Source organism: Erinaceus europaeus, chromosome 14 (genome assembly GCF_950295315.1).
Source record: "Erinaceus europaeus chromosome 14, mEriEur2.1, whole genome shotgun sequence".
In the NCBI taxonomy this organism is placed as follows: domain Eukaryota; kingdom Metazoa; phylum Chordata; class Mammalia; order Eulipotyphla; family Erinaceidae; genus Erinaceus; species Erinaceus europaeus.
Genome location: NC_080175.1, coordinates 95,761,012 through 95,767,584, shown reverse-complemented (window position 1 = coordinate 95,767,584; position 6,573 = coordinate 95,761,012). Strand labels below are relative to the sequence as shown.

The window sequence follows — 6,573 nt, the reverse complement described above, 5'->3', positions numbered from 1 at the left end:
GGAACCCCGGACCCCAGGACCCCCGGACCCCAGGACCCCGGACCCCAGGACACCTGGACCCCCGGACCCCAGGACCCCAGGACCCCAGGACCCCAGGACACCTGGACCCCCGGACCCCCGGACCCCAGGACCCCCGGAACCCCGGACCCCGTTCCCCAGGACACCTGGACCCCCGGACCCCAGGACCCCAGGACCCCCGGACCCCCGGACCCCAGGACCCCCAGACCCCAGGACCCCCGGACCCCCGGACCCCAGGATCCCCGGACCCCCGGACCCCAGGACCCCCGGACCCCCGGACCCCCGGACCCCCGGACCCCAGGACACCCGGACCCCCGGACCCCCGACCCCAGGACACCCGGACCCCCGGACCCCCAGACCCCAGGACCCCAGGACCCCCGGACCCCCGGACCCCAGGACCCCCGGACCCCCGGACCCCAGGACCCCCGGACCCCAGGACCCCCGGACCCCCGGACCCCGGACCCCAGGACACCTGGACCCCCGGACCCCAGGACACCTGGACCCCCGGACCCCCGGACCCCCGGACCTCCGGACCCCCGGACCCCCGGATCCCGGGACCCCGGACCCCAGGACACCCGGACCCCTGAACCCCCGGACCCGCAGGACTCCCAGTCCCCCGGACACCCAGGACCACGGGACCTGCCCTGAGTCCCGGTCAGACCCGGGTCAAGCCAGAATTTTGGGTGGGTGGGTGGGCGGTGGGGTGCGGATTAAGATTTTGCTCTCCTGCTTGTCAAGTCCCCTCTGATTTCCCAGTAAGATACAGTCAATCGATTTTTGGATCCATTAAAAGATGCTTTAATGTAAGATACTTGCAGAGATCATTTGAGACCAGAGACTTGCATCTTGCATTTGTTCCGAGGCTAAGATGCAAAAAAAAAAAAATTAATGTTCTTTATCTACAAAGAGGACATGACTACTAGGATTGTGAAGGGTCCAGGTTCAATTCCCAGCTTCACCATAAGCCAGACCTGAACAATACTCTGATTTAAAAAAAAAAAAAAAAAAAAAAGGGAACTCTTTACTGAGGCCGCAAAGGATTTTGAAGTGGTACTCTTCATGATTTTATATATTTAAGATAACAAATACATGTATGTTTGCATGCAGAGGCAATCGAATACAGACATTCTGGCTGGGGAGATAACTCAGTCTGCTAGAGCAAGGAATTTGTATGCTGTGTTTACCCTCTAAATTTTGCCCAAAGTAATGCTAGTTACCTTTCTTAAGAACAAAGGACATGTGAAGAGAAGAAGGGGGTTGTAACAAGCAAACAGATTATATATATATATTTAAGAAATTCAAGTCAGCATCTACTATTAAGATATTGGTGTATCTATTATTGTTTATTAATGTTAAAATAAAATATTGATCAGCACCTATTGGTGGGGGATGGAAAACTCCAGTTCAGTCAGTGTTACTGTAGAGAAAGAACTGTAGATTAAAATATCGGTTTTAGCCTTGTAGCCAAGCATGGGGCAGAGGCTGGTGTTAATCTATACCGTTAAACTAAAAACCTCAGTCTCCTGATTATCTGGTGCTGACTGAGAAGAAACTCAGGTGTTAATGAGCAAAACTATCTAGTTTAAAGGCTGAAAGGGGGGAGGTTGAGCTCAGGTCTCCTTTTCCCCCATTGGCCAATGTTTTCTGTTTCTTTTTGATTTTATCTTTTCCTTTTAATAAAGTTTTCATTTTAGGTGAACTTTGGCTTTATTTCAACTTGAAACAACCCACACTAAGGAGTACCTGATAAAGCGAAGCAGAAATTGAATTTTTTGAAATTGCCTCACCTGTGTAGGATAGTCACCGTGTCATGGCACAGCCTGAGAACCACCCCAGTGGAGGTAAAAGCACAGAGATTTAGAGGTGAGATGGGGTGAAGTGTTGGGAAAGAACTCGAGTGGGAAACTTACAATACTGTAAATGTTTTAGACACAGGTGCACAGTATACAGTGAACATTTATGAAAAAGCATCATAATTGGAATTGTCCATTTCTTTTTAAAATTTTGTTTATTATTGGGTGGACACAGAGAAATTGAGAGGGGAGGAGGAAATAGAGAGGGAGAGTGACAGAGAGAGAGACCTGTAGACCTGCTTCACCACTTGTGAAGCTTTCCCCCTTCAGGTGGGGACCAGGGGCTGGAACCTGTAGTGTGTGCACTTAACCAGGTGTGCCACCGCCTGGTCCCAAGTGTGGATATTAATCTGCATTGTAAATATGTTTCTGTAACAGATGATATTGGCGTGTTAGATATAATCCATGGGTGCCCATTGGCTATATTGCCCATAGGTTATATTCTGTCACATAGACATTCTTTGGAAGCACTTGAAAGACTAGTGCTAGAGGCCACAGATGCCAACATATGATAAAATATCTCTGAAGTTGAAACCCCTCCCATATCAAACGAGTCTCCTTATCTAGCTGCTCACCTCCCAACTCTGCGACTTAACTCTTTGAAAAGGTGTAAAGGAGGTTTAAGCTCACTTTTTTTTTCTATAAGGGTTCCTAGTGTGAAGAATAATGAATAAGTACACTGCAAGATCTCTAATATTTGGTGTTGGAACAGACAAACCCTTTCTAAAGTCTATTGGATTGAGTGTAAGTTTGCAGAACTATTTTCCAAGTAAAAGTCCAGATAACGATTACGTCAAACTGATCTCCTAAAAGCACGTAATTGTGTTGGGAAAGGTATAAAAGCAGAAGGCAGAGTGTGTTTTGTATGTAAGCAGTAAAGGCATATTGTTCTGACAGGGATGAAGACAGGAGGGGGAGATAGCAGGGAGGAGACACAGGCCTTCAGTTTATTGCTAAAGCCAGTGAAGGGAAGCTCCACCTATAAGCTTCCAGTAGCTCCTTGCCACCGTCAAGTTTCTTTCTACATTTCTTGATAATCTACACTTTGTACACTGGGCCTTCATGCTTTCTAAAAGGTGATTCTTGGGGCCAGGCGGTAGTGCAATGGTTAAGCGCATATGGCGCAAAGCACAAGGACCGGGGTAAGGATCCCAGCTCCATACCTGCAAGGGAGTGGTTTCATGGTTGGTGAAGCAGGTCTGCAGGTGTCTATCTTTCTCTCCCCTTCTCTGTCTTCCCTCCTCTCTCCATTTCTCTCTGTCCTATCCAACAACAGCAGCAATGACAACAATAACAATAACAATAAATACAGTAAGGGCAACAAAATGGGAGTAAAAATGGCCTCCAGGAGCAGTGGATTCGTAGTGCAGGCACCGAGCCCCCGTGATAACCCTGGAGGCAAAAAAAAAAAAAAAAAGAAAGAAAAAAAGATTCTATATTGAGCAACAGAGGTGAAGAGATGACACAGAAGTGGTAAGGCTCAGGAGTATATGATTAGAGTCTGGGCTGTCCCAAGTGCAAGTCTTGCTGTCAACCAGAGAACCACCTGCCCTGCTGCTCATTTTTTTTTTTTATCAACAAATTGACATGTACATTTAACACTTTCTGAAGATGGCACTTGGGTCTCATGAAGGATTCTTTCCGGGCAGGTGCATTCTACGTCATGTCCACAAGACAACAACACAACACTGCATTGCATATTTCTTACAAGACCTCCTTCCACATACATGGCCCCTGGTTCTTGCTCATTGCTCTCTGAAGCATCTAACTAATTGAATTTAACATTTCTGCAGACTTTTCTTCATTCCTTGGGCTAGAGTTGATGGGTGAAATAAGCCAACAGATCGAGTGTAGGGCTTGCGCACTAGCGACTCTGGGTGCCATTCTGCTCCCAGCAGTGCTCTGACATTTCTGTCTTTGTGTAACTCTCTGCCAGTCTTCAGAAGAAGGAGTAGTTGTGACTTTAATACACAGAGAGAGAGTACTTGTCTCATGATCTAGAGTTTGCTTTTATTTCAGGGTTGTACCTTGTATATCTATTACCAGGATTAAAAAAAATGATTCTTACCATAGGAAAATAAAAAAAATCCTATGTCGTATGCTTTACATTGGTTTGTTCTAGCCCTCCCCCGCCAAGAGAATTGGATGAGTCCTGTTAATTTCGCGGGCCTGCTTGGCCCCGCCCCAAGAAACCCCGAGAGAGGGTTCCTGAGTCAGAGAGTTCCTGAGTTCCTGAGTTCGAGAGTGCCAGAGTTTTCAGAGGGTTCCCCAGTACGAGAGTTCCAGAGTTCCAGAGTTGGAGAGTTCCCGAGTTACAGAAAAGGAAAGAGTGCTTGCGCCGCCGCAAAGAGACAGCAGAGTTCTGTTTGGTGATTAGTTTGTCTTAGTTTGTGAATCGTTGTTCCTGAATAAAGAAATACAGCTGCCCTGCCCAGCCGTTGTCTCCGCGTCTCTGTTACCCACCCGTGAAGCTAACTCGGCTGGCAAGAGCCTTCCCAAATTTTAACAACAATCCTAAAATAAATAAATAACAGTAATTAAAAGGAGAGGAGGAAGAAAATTTACTCATAGTTTCAGCACTTTGCTAAATGAACTGTCAATTGTTAATATGAACACCTTTCTGAAAATACCATATGCCTACTAAGGGGCCTGAAGCCTGCTATAAACATACATGTAATCAGAGCAGAATTTGGCATGGGGTAGGTTGGTAACAACTCATTTTGAATCGAGAAGGCAGACCTATGCCTTGGTTTGGGAAATGAAAAATACCATCCTTTCAACAAAAAAGAATCTTTGGGAATCTGATTTCCATCTGACTGCTGATATTTGTAAACTTCATAAGTTGTTTGTTTGTTTGTTTGTTTTACCAGAGCACTGCTCAGCTCTAGTTCATGGTGGTACAGGAGGAGGGATTGAACCTGGGACACTCGAGTCATGTGAGTCACTTTGCATAACCATTATGCTATCTACCCCCCCACACACACACACATCAGCTCTATAACTTTACATAAACAGCCTCACATTTTGGAATTCTAGTTCCTATTCCTAAGGAATGATTTGTACTAGTAAAATTACTCCATGTAATAGATATTTTCAGACAGTTTACTATATCCATGAAATATCTATCTCTTGGGAAATAAAAGCTATGGAGAAAACAAAAACAAACAAACAAGAAAACAAGCAAGCAAACTAAACCTTGTGGACTATGTGAAAGCTTGGTAGAGCTGAGTGGAGCTCTCCCATCCTTGGATGGAGGTCTGGAAAGACACCCCACTTGTTAGCCTCTCTCCTTATAGCGATGAGCCAAGAGGGAAGTCTCCCAGACTCAGTTTCTCCTTGTTAGTCTCTCAAGCTCACAGAAAGCCTACAAGCCTCTCACACTTAGTTGCCCCTGCTAGCAGGCCACATGGCTGCCTGCTTGAGGATTCACTCAAAGTTCACGATAGTCATTCAAAGTTCACACGTTCACTGTAACTTCACCTTTTGATCATATAGGAGAACACACTCTATCATACACCCATGCCAGTACCTGGCAGTGAGACCCCATATTCTATTTCCCTGTGTTCTTTGATATCTGTGATTTACATCAATTTTTGTTTTTCTTCTTCTCTATCTCACCTTACTGGTTTAACCCCTATGCTTCTCTCAAATACCTTTGGATAATTAACTTACCTGCATCATGGAAACTAATTGTCTTGACCTTTATGTATCTCATCAATTCTTGTCATACTAGCCCCCTACCATGGGGCAAGCTGACCTTTAAGAAACCTGTAATTTCTGACATATGTGAAAAATGTTCTTTGTTTAACTCAGTATAAAAAACAGAATGTCTCCGGGTGCCTCTTTCTAATTCATGCAGCCACTAGAGCTGGTGAGGGAGGGTCGGAGGCCTACCCTCCCCCACCCCCTGGTTGGAGCCACTCCATGTGAGCCCCAGCAAAACCTGACCTAAGAAGTATTGAAAGTAATGGAAGAGTTTTTTTTTTTTTTTTAATTGGGGGCTTAATGGTTTTCAGTATAGTCATTAACACGCAGGCACAGCCTCTCATCTCCCCTTGATGGGTTTCTAAGAGACACAGCAGGACTCTGATGTCACTTCATTCCATTCCTGAGACACTCTGTCCCCAGGGTGCTTTCCCTTCCCCACCTCCAGCCTGAGTTTCTCTTTATGTTTTCCCTACTGTCCTTAATTCCTAAACTCCACCTGTAAGTGAGCATATCCCTCATTGGTCTTTCTCTTTCTGGAATCTCACTCAAGATGATGCCTTCAAGTTCTGACCAAGACAATGCATTTCTCCCAGAAGGCTGCAAGACATTCTATTGTGTAGCATACCACAACTTTCTTAGTCATTCAACTGTCACCAGATTCAGGTTTAGTCTATTTCAAACTGTGCTGTTATGAACATAAGTGTGCATAGTTGTTTGTATATAGGTGCTTTGGTTTTCCTTGGGTATATCCATCCCTAGGAGAAAGATTGGTGGGTCAAGGAATCAGGTGGTAGCTGTTGGGAAATTGTGCAGATGTGTGGTTGAGTTAGGCAGGGCCCCCAAACCACCCTATGCTAGTATGGTCAGTCCCTTTATCTACATACCAATCTTCTGCTTTGTCTTAAAATGACTAAAGGTCTCCTCACCACTTATCTCCTCAGGGCATTGCTAATTCCCGCCAGCTAAAACCATAGCAATGGTAGCTAAGGGAGTT

General features: G+C 45.7%; 1 long non-coding RNA gene across 1 annotated transcript; it reads left to right on the top strand.

Moving 5' to 3' along the window:
* The first annotated feature begins 632 nt into the window (after nt 1-632).
* LOC132532684 (uncharacterized) lies at nt 633-3,158 on the top strand. Its single transcript, XR_009544590.1, has 3 exons — nt 633-701; nt 1,701-1,881; nt 2,518-3,158. It is a non-coding gene; the product is annotated as an uncharacterized LOC132532684 (long non-coding RNA).
* Nucleotides 3,159-6,573: the final 3,415 nt, after the last annotated feature.